Below are 13,863 nucleotides of genomic sequence, written 5' to 3' on the forward strand. Positions count from 1 at the left end.
GAGAATCAAAAGAAAACTGTGAGCTGGAAGAGAAGAAGATCTTGAAGGTACAGACACCTGAAAAACACAGTTATCTCACTTGCACCAAGAATGGTACCTTGAATGAAGTTTGTAATAACAAAGGTCTATCTAGAGGAAAAGTGCTGATACAATCAGTTTTGAATCCAAAGGTGGCATTTAGTGAAGGGTCTCAGGAAGGTGCCATATGAAAAAGTGTTTAGGACTCAGAGCCTGGACTAAACACTAAGCACTAAGCAGGCAATTAAGACACACAATTTAAGGATGAACCAAAAATTCAGATTAGGGTGAGGCAATTGAAGTGAGTAATGCAAGTGCCGGGTAGGATCCTGTTGGGGTTTTTTGTTTGTTTTGTTTTTGTTTTAATTTTGATATTTTGTTCATCAAAGACTTTTTCTTACATTAATTTAGGTATTTTAAAATAGTGCATTAAGTGTTTATTTTCATTACTGAGTGATGGGGTTCTCTTTATATTTTATGTCTAAGGAGAATACCTCCTTAACCTCACCATAGTTTAACCCATCCTTCAGTGGATTTCTACTCTAAAAGAGTCTTCTAGGGGAGCCTGGGTGGCTCGATCAGTCAAGTCTGCTTTCCGTTCAGGTCCATGATTCCAGAGTCTTGGGATCCAGACCCTGCTCAACAGGGGAGTCTGCTTTTCCCACTCCCTCTCCCTCTCCCTCTGCCCTGTTCCTGTGTTACACACCCTCTCTCTGTCTTTCACTCTCTCAAATAAATAAATAAACAAAATCTTAAAAAAAAAAAAAAGAGGCTTCTATCTGCCTTCAAAAATTAGACCTAAATTGGTGAATGTGAGGGCAGGAATTGGCAAATAATGTTCTCGAGGATAATTATGGAGGATCCAGGTTCCAAAGCCATTTCAAAGAGTACCTTGCTTTGGTAGTTGTAAGAGCTAATTGGATTTAAAAGTGCTCCAACAACAGCCCAAATCCCTGTTCTGGAAGGTTAATTTAAAAGGAAATTAATAGTAAGGGGTGGCTGGATGGACAGGTGAGTTGAGACTCCAACTCTTGGTTTCTGCTCAGGTCATGGTATCAGGGTGATGAGATGAAACCCAGTGTCAGGCTCCACAGTCAGAGGGGTGTCTGCTTGGGATTCTTTCCCTCTTACTCTCACTCCTCCTCTGCTCAGTCCTCTGCTTGTGTGCTTTCTCTCTCTTTATCTCAAATAAATAAATAAATAAATAAATCTTTAAAAAACAAAACATAAAATTAATACTTTGAACATTTGTGTTCATATGAACTAAAAAATTGGAAATGCCAGTTTAAAAACTAAATATTCATAGCTGTTACATAATGCCAAAGCATCCCTTCAAACTAAAATACAGCCTAACACAGGAACCCATCATTTTTATTTTTGACATTTGCCATTACCATTTTTATTCTTCCCTAGACACCTGCATTTTGGGATTAAACAGATTAGACAGTAAAGAACTATTTGACTACAGCTCAATTTTTCTTTTCTAACCTCATTGTCTTCTAATTCAAGTAGGTAAATTAAAAAGACATTTAAATTGCTTCCTTTGCCCAGAGTTATTAGGATCATCTCTAGATGCTCCAGATGCCAGTTTTTGCCCTTATAACATAAAGCAAAAGCATTATTGGATAAGCCTAGATATTTTTCAGTCATTTTATTTTCCAAGAATTGGAATGCAGACATAAAAACTGGGTTCAAGACAAGGATTGCCTCATAAGGATAAGAAAAAAAAAAAAAACATGAAGAGAAATAAAGTGTGTCACACTGGAACACATATACTCACCAAATTCGTATTTAGCATTATTTTGTGAATTAGATTTTGGTTTTGTAGACTAACCTGTAAAAATGCAAAACCCTGTGGCATGCAAATTTGTATAACATAGTTTCTGCCCTTAAGGACTTTTGTAAATTTGTAGGCTAGAGCAAACAATTGCATACATATTTATAAATCAAGGTTGTTTGTCTCATATGAGTAGCGGAAACAGGCCCTACACTCTGCATTTGCAATATTATTACCTCTGACTACAGCACCATTCTCTTATATCCTTGCCTATCAAAGGTCTACTGAACTGGTGAGAACCAAGTCTAATATCACCTCTTTGACAAAAACCTTCTCCAATAATTTCAGCCCTAAATATCCTACTTTCTTATTATGCATAGAATTTAATTTGTACCACTCATATGACACAGGCAAACCAGATATTTTACTGTTTCTCTCCAACCATTCAGTCCTACAATTTCACACTGATTTAAAGTTTTATATATTTCCTCTTGCCTAAGTATTTTCTCAGCACATCATTTTCTACATACTTTCTATGAATTTACTAACTTTAAAAACTATTTTCTAAAAATTGATAAATTCTTTTTTTAAAAGATTTTATTAATCTATTTGTGAGGGGGGGGGGGAGAGAAAGGGTGCATGTACAAGCAGGTGGAACAGCAGACAGACAGAGAATCAGGCTCCTCACTGATCAAGGAGCCTGAGGTGGGACTTGATCCTAAAACCCTGGGGTCATGACCTGAGCCAAAGGAAGGCACTTAACTGACTGTGCCAGCCAGGCAATCCTGATAAATTATTTCTTAAGTTAAGCTTTAATCTTTGTATAATTGTCAAATTGTTGGGTGCCTGGGTGGTTCAGTCGATTAGGTGACTGGCTCTTGATTTTGGCTCAGGTCATGAACTCAGCATCCTGGAATGGAGTCCCTTGTCAGACTTCTTGCTCAGTGGGAAGTCTGTTTCCCTCTCTGTCCCTCCTGCTCCTTGCTTGTGCACACACACACACATGTGCTCTCTCACTCTCTATAAAATAAATAAACAAATCATTAAAAAATAATTGTCAAATAGAGACTTTTTATTGGCTCATTTTTTTCTAAAATTAAGTTGGCTTATTTCTCTTTTATAATTGTTTATTACTGACTATAAAGATTGTCAGACAACCCTCCACTGGACTCTTTCATTTCCTCTGAGTATTAAGTATACTTACTACTACTCTCAAAACTTACAGGAACTATAGCATATCCACTGGGTAATCACTGGGAAATTACACAGGAAAATATGAAAAATTATATAGGAAAGACACCAACATTAACTGTTTGACATAGAGAATCCAAAAGAAAATAATAAGATTATGTGCTTATGAGAAAAGGGATGCTAGGCAGTTATGATAAAAGAGGTCTTCAAATGTTCTGTTTATTTATAGTTTAGAATGATGTAGTAATACATAATTAAAAATATTTCTTACATGCCACTTTACATGCAATGGGATATCAAAAATACTGATTGATTAGTAAAAAAATTTTCTTTGCTCTATTAAACTATCTTTAATTTTGGCCTCATCCATTACCATTATTGTTTCCATTAAATTTACAGAAAAATGAAAAAAAAACCCAGAAAACTACCTACTATTGCTAGCAAAAAATGATGTAAGACTTCTAGCATATATTAAAAGTTTATTTATTTATTTATTTATTATTTTTTATTTATTTATTTAAATTTTAAAATTTTTTATTTTTTTATAAACATATATTTTTATCCCCAGGGGTACAGGTCTGTGAATCACCAGGTTTACACACTTCACAGCACTCACCAAAGCACATACCCTCCCCAATGTCCATAACCCCACCCCCCTTCTCCCAAACCCCCTCCCCCCAGCAACCCTCAGTTTGTTTTGTGAGATTAAGAGTCACTTATGGTTTGTCTCCCTCCCAATTCCATCTTGTTTCATTGATTCTTCTTCTACCCACTTAAGCCCCATATTGAATCACCACTTCCTCATATCAGGGAGATCATATGATAGTTGTCTTTCTCTGCTTGACTTATTCCGCTAAGCATGATACACTCTAGTTCCATCCATGTTGTCGCAAATGGCAAGATTTCATTTCTTTTGATGGCTGCATAGTATTCCATTGTGTATATATACCACATCTTCTTGATCCATTCATCTGTTGATGGACATCTAGGTTCTTTCCATAGTTTGATTATTGTGGACATTGCTGCTATAAACATTCGGGTGCACGTGCCCCTTTGGATCACTACCTTTGTATCTTTAGGGTAAATACCCAGTAGTGCAATTGCTGGGTCATAGGGCAGTTCTATTTTCAACATTTTGAGGAACGTCCATGCTGTTTTCCAGAGTGGCTGCACCAGCTTGCATTCCCACCAACAGTGTAGGAGGATTCCCCTTTCTCCGCATCCTCGCCAGCATTTGTCATTTCCTGTCTTGTTGATTTTAGCCATTCTGACTGGTGTGAGGTGATATCTGATTGTGGTTTTGATTTGTATTTCCCTGATGCCGAGTGACATGGAGCACTTTTTCATGTGTCTGTTGGCCATCTGGATGTCTTTGCAGAAATGTCTGTTCATGTCCTACAATGAAAGCAAAAATAAAAACGTGGACCATATCAAACTAAAAAGCTTCTGCGCAGCAAAGGAAATAATCAACAAAATGAAAAAGCAGCCTATGAAAAGGAAGAATGTATTTGCAAATCATATATATGATAATTGGTTAAAATCCATAATAATGAAATCCTACAACTCATTAGAAGGAGTATTATGCCTCCATCAGAAAGGATGAATACCCAACTTTTGTAGCAACATGGACAGGACTGGAAGAGATTATGCTGAGTGAAATAAGTCAAGCAGAGTCAATTATCATATGGTTTCACTTATTTGTGGAGCACAAAAAATAGCATGGAGGACATGGGGAGTTAGAGAGGAGAAGGGAGTTGGGGGAAATTGGAAGGGGAGGTGAACCATGAGAGACTATGGAATCTGAAAAACAATATGAGGGTTTTGAAGGGGCGGTGGGTGGGAGGTTGGGGGAACCAAGTGGTGGGTATTGGAGAGGGCACGGATTACATGGAGCACTGGATTTGGCGCAGAAACAATGAATGCTGTTATGCTGAAAAAAAAAAAAGATACCAAACGTCATAAATTATGGAGTCTAGCAAGCACTGTCCAAAAAAATATAGTAATCCATTAAAATGGGCAGAAAAAAATAAAAATAGAGGGTCTGGATAGACATGTTTCCAAATTCATAAAAATGATCAACAGATCAGCATCTTTAGTAATCAGGGGAATGCAAATCAAAATGACAATGAGGTACAACTCATACCTGTTAGAATGTTTATTATCAAAAGGACAGGAAATGACAACTGTTGGTTAGGATGTGGTAAAAAGGAACCTTTATGCACTGTTGGTGGGAATGTAAATTGGTGCAACAACTATGGGAAACAGCATGGAGACTCCTCAAAAAATTAAAAATAGAACTGCCATATGATACAGCAATTCCACTTCTGGGTCTTTACCTGAAGGAAACAAAACCACTATCTCAAAAAGATTTATCTTTATGTTATTTTTTTAAAGTAAACAAGACACAGAAATATCCTATATGTCCATCAATGGCTGAATGAATAAAAAAAATGTGTATATATGCGTGTGTGTGTGTGTGTGTGCATGTATGATTATTATTCAGCCATAAAGTAGAACAATCCTGATATTTGCACCAACATGAATGGACCTGAGAGTATTATGCTAAGTGAAATAAGTCAGGAAAAGACAAACACTATATGATCTCATCCACATGTAGCATCAAAGAAAAGTAAGAAAGAAAACTGAACACATAGGTAGAACAGATTGGTGTTTGCCAGAGGCAGAGGTGAGGGTCACTGGGAACAAATTTCCAGTTATAAGATAATAAGTCCTGAGGATACAGCATGATGAGTACAGTTAACAATAATGTACTGGACATTTGAAAATTGCTAAGAGAGTAGATCTTAAAAATCACAAAAGAAAATGTCTAACTATGTGCAATGATGGATATGATCTTAATTTATTAAGGTAATCTCTTTGCAATATATACATATATCAAATCATTTTGTTCTGCACCTAAAAGTAACACAGTTATATGTTAATTACATATCAATTTTAAAATAAATTTAAAATATTTTAATAAGTAGAGGGGGAGGAGTCAAGATGGCGGAGAAGTAGCAGGCTGAGACTACTTCAGCTAGCCGGAGATCAGCTAGATAGGTTACCTAAAGATTGCAAACACCTGAAAATCCATCAGCAGATCGAAGAGAAGAAGAACAGCAATTCTGGAAACAGAAAAGCAACCACTTTCTGAAAGGTAGGACCGGCGGAGGAGTGAATCCAAAGCAACGGGAAGATAGAACCCGGGGGGAGGGGCCGGCTCTCGGCTCCCAGCGGAGCAACGTCGCACAAAATCAGGACTTTTAAAAGTCTGTTCCGCTGAGGGACATCGCTCCAGAGGCTAAACCGGGGCGAAGCCCACGCGGGGTCAGTGTGCCCTCAGGTCCCGCAGGGTCACAGAAGGATCGGGGGTGTCTGAGTGTCACAGAGCTTGCGGGTATTGGAATGGAAAAGCCAGCTACAGAGAAAGAGCCGACAGTAAGCTCAAGCTCGGTGTTACCTTGAACCGGTCGCAGGCTCAGTGAGCTCGGAGAGTGGCTGGAGGTCAGGCAGATGGGAGTAACTGGGCGCTGTTCTCTGAGGGCGCACTGAGGAGTGGGGCCCTGGGTTCTCGGCTCCTCCAGGCCAGAAACCAGGAGGCCACCATTTGTATTCCCATCCTCCGGAACTCTACAGAAAGCGCTCAGGGAACAAAAGCTCCTGAAAGAAAACCTGAGTGGATTACTCACCCCGGCCCCTGATAAGGGCGGTGCAATTCCGCCTGGGGCAAAGACACTTGAGAATCACTACAACAGGCCCCTCCCCCAGAAGATCAACAAGAAATCCAGCCGAGACCAAGTTCACCTACCAAGGAGTGCGGTTTCAATACCAAGGACAACAGCAGAATTCCAGAGGAGGAGAAAGCAAAGAATGGAACTCATGGCTTTTTCCCTGTAATTTTTTTTAGTCTTGTAGTTAATTTAATTTTTTTCTTTTTCATTTTTTGTTTTTTTTTCTCGCCTTCTGGTAAATTTTTTTTTAACTTTTACCTTTTTCTTTTTTAACGTTTTTTAACTAGTTTATCTAATATATATATTTTTTCTTTCTTATATTTTTCTTTATTTGTTTTCTTTTTTAAAATTCTTTTCTTTTTTTTTCTTTTTTCTTTTTTTTTCTTCCTTTTGAACCTCTTTTTATCCCCTTTCTCCCACCTCATGATTTGGGATCTCTTCTAATTTGGTTAAAGCATATTTTCCTGGGGTTGTTGCCACCCTTTTAGTATTTTACTTGCTCCTTCATATACTCTTATCTGGACAAAATGACAAGACGGAAAAATTCAACACACAAAAAAAGAACAAGAGGCAGTACCAAAGGCTAGGGACCTAATCAATACAGACATTGGTAATATGTCAGATCTAGAATTCAGAATGACAATTCTCAAGGTTCTAGCCGGGCTCAAAAAAGGCATGGAAGATATTAGAGAAACCCTCTCGAGAGATATAAAAGCCCTTTCTGGAGAAATAAAAGAACTAAAATCTAACCAAGTTGAAATCAAAAAAGCTATTAATGAGGTGCAATCAAAAGTGGACGCTCTCACTGCTAGGATAAATGAGGCAGAAGAAAGAATTAGTGATATAGAAGACCAAATGATAGAGAATAAAGAAGCTGAGCAAAAGAGGGACAAACAGCTACTGGACCACAAGGGGAGAATTAGAGAGATAAGTGACACCATAAGACGAAACAACATTAGAATAATTGGGATTCCAGAAGAAGAAGAAAGAGAGAGGGGAGCAGAAGGTATACTGGAGAGAATTATTGGGGAGAATTTCCCCAATATGGCAAAGGGAACGAGCATCAAAATTCAGGAGGTTCAGAGAACGCCCCTCAAAATCAATAAGAATAGGCCCACACCTTGTCACCTAATAGTAAAATTTACAAGTCTCAGTGACAAAGAGAAAATCCTGAAAGGAGCCCGGGAAAAGAAGTCTGTAACATACAATGGTAAAAATATTAGATTGACAGCTGACTTATCCATAGAGACCTGGCAGGCCAGAAAGAGCTGGCATGATATTTTCAGAGCACTAAATGAAAAAACATGCAGCCAAGAATACTATATCCAGCTAGGCTACCATTGAAAATAGAAGGAGAGATTAAAAGCTTCCAGGACAAACAACAACTGAAAGAATTGGCAAACACCAAACCAGCTCTACAGGAAATATTGAAAGGGGTCCTCTAAGCAAAGAGAGAGCCTACAAGTGGTAGATCAGAAAGGAACAGAGACCATATACAGTAACAGTCACCTTACAGGCAATACAATGGCACTAAATTCATATCTCTCAATAGTTACCCTGAATGTTAATGGGCTCAATGCCCCTGTCAAAAGACACAGGGTATCAGAATGGATAAAAAAACAAAACCCATCTATATGTTGCCTCCAAGAAACTCATTTTAAGCCCGAAGACACCTCCAGATTTAAAGTGAGGGGGTGGAAAAGAATTTACCATGCTAATGGACCTCAGAAGAAAGCAGGAGTGGCAATCCTTATATCAGATCAATTAGATTTTAAGCCAAAGACTATCTTAAGAGATGAGGAAGGACACTATATCATACTCAAAGGGTCTGTCCAACAAGAAGATTTAACAATTTTAAATATCTATGCCCCCAACGTGGGAGCAGCCAACTATATAAACCAATTAATAACAAAATCAAAGAAACACATCAACAATAATACACTAATAGTAGGGGACTTTAACACTCCCCTCACTGAAATGGACAGATCATCCAAGCAAAAGATCAACAAGGAAATAAAGGCCTTAAATGACACACTGGACCAGATGGACATCACAGATATATTCAGAACATTTCATCCCAAAGCAACAGAATACACATTCTTCTCTAGTGCACATGGAACATTCTCCAGAATAGATCACATCCTCGGTCCTAAATCAGGACTCAACCGGTATCAAAAATTTGGGATCATTCCCTGCATATTTTCAAAATATTTTAATAAGTAGAGGAATTGGGTATGGTAGATTTGAGAACCTCTATTTCAGCCAGTCATGTCAGAGCTGTTTCCATTTGCCCAATTAGTACAGGAATGGTAAACATTTTGCCAATTAATAGTAAATGGGAATCTGCTGGGCAATTTCCTTCTCAATAAAGGAGAACTGCATAAGATTTTTAGAATTATTTTAATTATATTTTAAGTGTAAAATCCAGTGGCATTAAGTACACTCACAAAATCATGCAACCATCACCATATCCATTTCCAGAATTTCTCATCATCACAAACTGAAACTCTGTACCTGTTAAACAGTAAGTCCCCATTCCACCCTCAGGAAGACCTTGATAACCATTATTCTACTTTCTGTCTCTATGAATTTGACTATTCTAGATATCTTATGTAAACTAAATCATAAAATATTTACTTTTTTGTGTGATTTGTCTTATTCTACTCACATATATCTCCAAGGTTCATCTATGATGTAATATGTGTCAGAATTTTATTCCTTTTTAAAGCTAAGTAATATTACATTGTACATATATACCACATTTTGCTTATCCATATATGCGTCAACAAATATTTGGGTCCTTTCCATTTTGGGGATATTGTTTATAATGATGCTATTATGAACAGTCAAATATCTGTCTGAGTCCCTTCTTTCAAATCTTTATTTTACCTCCAGTTAGGTTAAATTTTTAATTATTTATTTATTTGTTTGTTTTATTTTTTTAAATTCAACTAGCCACCATTGGTTTTTGATATAATGTTCAATGACTTGTCAGTTCAGTATAACACCCAGTGCTTTTTCAAATCTTTTGAAATCTATCAGTGTGGAATTGCTGGATCATATGGTAATGTTATGTTTAATATTTTGAAGAACTGCTATACTGTTTTCCATAGCAGCTTTTTGTGTTTTATATTTCCACCAGCAATGCTCAGGCATTCCAGTTTTTCCATTTCCCCACCAACACTTATTTTGTTAAAAAAAACTGATAGCCATTCTAATGGGTGTGAATTGATAGTCATTTTGGTTTGGGTATGCATATCCCTAATGAATAGTGATGATGGGCATATTTCATGTGCATATTTGCTATTTGCATATATATTCCTTGATGAAATATCTACTTAATAGATATTTATCTACTTTGCCCCTGTTTGTAATTGGATTGTTTTTATTATTATTATTTTTTTATTTTTGGAAGTTCTTTATATATTCTTGATCTGGATCACTTATCAGATATATGGTCCACAAATATTTTCTCCCATTCAGTAGGTTGTCTTTTCACTCTGTTTACAGTGTCCTTTGACACATAAATTTGTTTTAATTTTCATCAAATCTGATTAATCTATGCTCTCTTTTGTTGCTTATGTTTCTGATGTCATATCCAAGAAATTATTGCCAAATTCATGCCATGAAAATTTTCTCTATGATTCCTTCAAAGAGATTTCTAGTTTAATGCTTAGGTCTAACATTTAGGGTTTTTTGTTTTGTTTTAATCTGTTAGTTTTGTTTTAATCTATTAGTTAGTTTTTGTATACAATGTAAGGTAAAGTTCTAACTTCTTCTGCATGTGGATATTGTTTTCCCAGCAACATTTATTGAAAAGACTGTCCCTGCTCCCATTGAATGGTCTTGGAAACCTTGTCAAAGATCATTTGACCATATATGTGAGGATTTATTTCTGGGATTCTTTATTCTCTTCCATTTTTGTCTATATGTCTGTCTTTATGCCATACCACACTTTTCTGATTACTGTAGCTTTGTAGTAAGTTTTGTAATTAGAAATTGTGGATCCTTCAACTTTGCTCCTGTTGAATACTTTTTTTTTAAACTCTTCTGAATTCCTTGAGATTCCATTTGAATTTGAGTATGGATTTTTTATTTCTACAACAAAAAGTCATTGGGAATTTAATGAATATTGCATTGAATCTGTAGATAATCTTAGGTAGTATTGATGTTTAACTATAGTAAGTCTTCCAATCATGAACACCAGATACCTTTCTATTTACTGATGTCTTTAATTTATTTCAGTGATATTTTATGGTTTCCAGGGTACCAGTCTTTCACCTCCTTGGTTAAATTTGTCTGTAAATATTGTATTCATTTTGATGTCATTATAAATGGCATTTTCTTGTTTTTTAAAGATTTTATTTATTTATTTGACAGAAAGAAAGAATCACAAGTAAGCAGAGAGGCAGGCAGAGAGAAGGGGAGAAGCAGATTCCCCACTGAGCAGAGAGCCCATTGTGGGATTTGATCTCAGGACCCTGAGATCATGACCTGAGCCGAAGGCAGAGGCTTAACCCAGAGAGCCACCCAGGTGCCCCTGTTTTCTTAATTTAGGACTTTTTTTGTCTTGACTCTTTGTTGTTGTTGTTTGAAATCTGTCATATGGAATCACAATGCTTGAGAGGAAAAACAGTCTTTTTGTGGCCAAGAAGAGAGAGGATATAAGTATATTAAGGACAGTAGCAAAATAAAAATGTGAAGAGACAAATTCCTTGATGACCAGGTGCTATAATAACTCTGGAGACTCCTACTTCTAAACTTCTTGTTATGTTAGATAATTAAGCTTTTTATCACTTAAGCCAAGTTTGGTCATATGTTCCATTACTTTTATCTGAAAATATCCTGAGGAGCATAATAATAAAGGGCATCTGAAACTGCAGTTAAATTATTTTAACATGAAGCATTAAATATACAGAAGAATATATAAGACACATAAGAGTTTAAGGAATGATAATGAATAAACACATGTGTAATCACCATCCAAGTAACTAATAAAACATTACCAACATTCTGGCAGACCCCTATATGTCCATTCCTAATTGCATTTCCTTTCTTTTTGATTTAGAAGCAACCTCTCTCTTGACATCAGTGCCATTCATTCACTTCCTTTATTCTCCAGCCTTACCACCTCTGTAATGTATACTTAGGCAATTTATTGTGTAGGAATATACTGCATGTGTTGTTTTTGTTTTTGTCTTTTAACTGAGTATCATGCACAAACTTAGCTGTGTAAAGGACAATATTGCCCATATTGGATGAAGTTTCCCAGAAAGTGATTAGCTAGTAGTCTCTAGATCATAATCTTTCCTGAAATGTTAATGGATAAGATCATAGATGTAAACTAGAAAATTGTCAGGGTTTACCTTAATCAGAGTATTTGGAAGGGCCATTATATGGGCCAAGTAAAGTACATCTAGCAGGAATAAACTATACTGTATTTTCTGATGTTAAGAACACTGTGGTCTAGCTTTAGTTTCAGGTGTAGGTCAAAGTAAAATAATTCTGAGGGATATAATATGTGTTCTTAGGTAACTCCTGAAGGGGGTGGGGCACAGATTTGGAGATATTTTGGGAGCAGAATTTCATCATCACTCTGTTGAGATAAATGAGGTAGATACAAGAATCTGAGCCAACCACATCAGACTGTCTTCAGTTTAAAAATAGTTATAGTGACACCAGAGATGTTGGTCATGGCATCTCTCAGTATTTCTCAGTATTTTTGCCTTCTATGTGTGGTGCATAAAGCTGTTGTCCTGGGATATGACCTCACTTTATTCACAAGGATCCCTTTAGGTTCTCTCCTATGTTGGATGTACTGTTATCTGAACTGCTTCCTGTAAACTAAAATTTCCTTCTTATTAATTTATTTTATTGTTTTTATGCACACACCGTCTAGCCTTTCTTAAGAACAAGTGAATGGGATGCAAATTGTTCAAGATTTTGCATATTTGAAACAATCTTTGTTCTAGCCTTATACTTGAGTTTGGCTGCCTATAGAGTTTTAAATGAGAGATAATTTTCTTTCAGAATTTGAAACAATTTTAACACTGTCTTCTTGCTTTTAGTGTTGTTTCTGAGAAACACAAAAACATTATAATTCTTTGCATAATTGTATAGTGTGAGTTTTACTTTGTCTCTGTATATCTATCTCTATTCTCTTTATTTCTCATTATCTTTCTTATGGGTACATTTTTTTTAAAACAGCTTTATTGAGAAATAGTTACATAATATAAAAGTCACCCATTTTAGGTGTACAATTAAATGATTCTCAGAAATTTACTAAGTTGTGCAACCATCACTACAATCCAGTTTTAGAACATTTTCATCATCCTAACAGGATTCTTCATGCTTGGTTTCACTCAACCTTGGTTCCTATACCCAGTTCCAGGTACAATTTATCTACTTTCTTTCTCTATGGACTTGGTGATTTCTCTATGTATCCTTATCTCTCTTTCTCTTTCCATTTCTCTTTCTGTTTTCATAATAAGCTCTTTGCCCTCAGAATTCTGAAATATCACAATGACATGCCTTGGTGTGCATCTATTTTAATCCATTCTAATCAGTATATCAGATCCTTTTAAACTGGTAACTAATGTCTTTGAGATATAAGAATTATCTCATATTATTTCATTGATCCTGCCCTCTATTTTTCCTGTACTCTTTCTGGAACAACTATTATTAGTAGGATATTGGATTTTCTGGATGGGTCTTCCATTTTCATTTACTTTTCTTTCCTATTTTACATATTTTACATTTTACATACATTGTCTTTTTAAAATTTTCTTTCAGTGTTCCAGAAATCATTGTTTATGCACCATACCCAGTGCTCCATGCAGTACATGCCCTCCATAATACCCACCACCAGGCTCACCCAACATCCCATCTCCCTCCCCTCCATACCTCTCAGTTTGTTCCTCAGTATCCACAGTCTTTTGTGATTTGTCTCCCCCTCCAATTTACGCCAACTCACTTTTCCTTTCCATCTCTCCATGTCCTCCGTGTTATTCTTTATGCTTCACAAATAAGCAAGACCATATGATAATTGACTCTCTCTGCTTGACTTATTTCACTCAGCATAATCTCTGCCAGTCCCGTCCATGTTGCTACAAAAGTTGGGTATTCATCCTTTTTGATGGAGGAATA

Source organism: Mustela lutreola, chromosome X (genome assembly GCF_030435805.1).
Source record: "Mustela lutreola isolate mMusLut2 chromosome X, mMusLut2.pri, whole genome shotgun sequence".
Lineage (NCBI taxonomy): Eukaryota > Metazoa > Chordata > Mammalia > Carnivora > Mustelidae > Mustela > Mustela lutreola.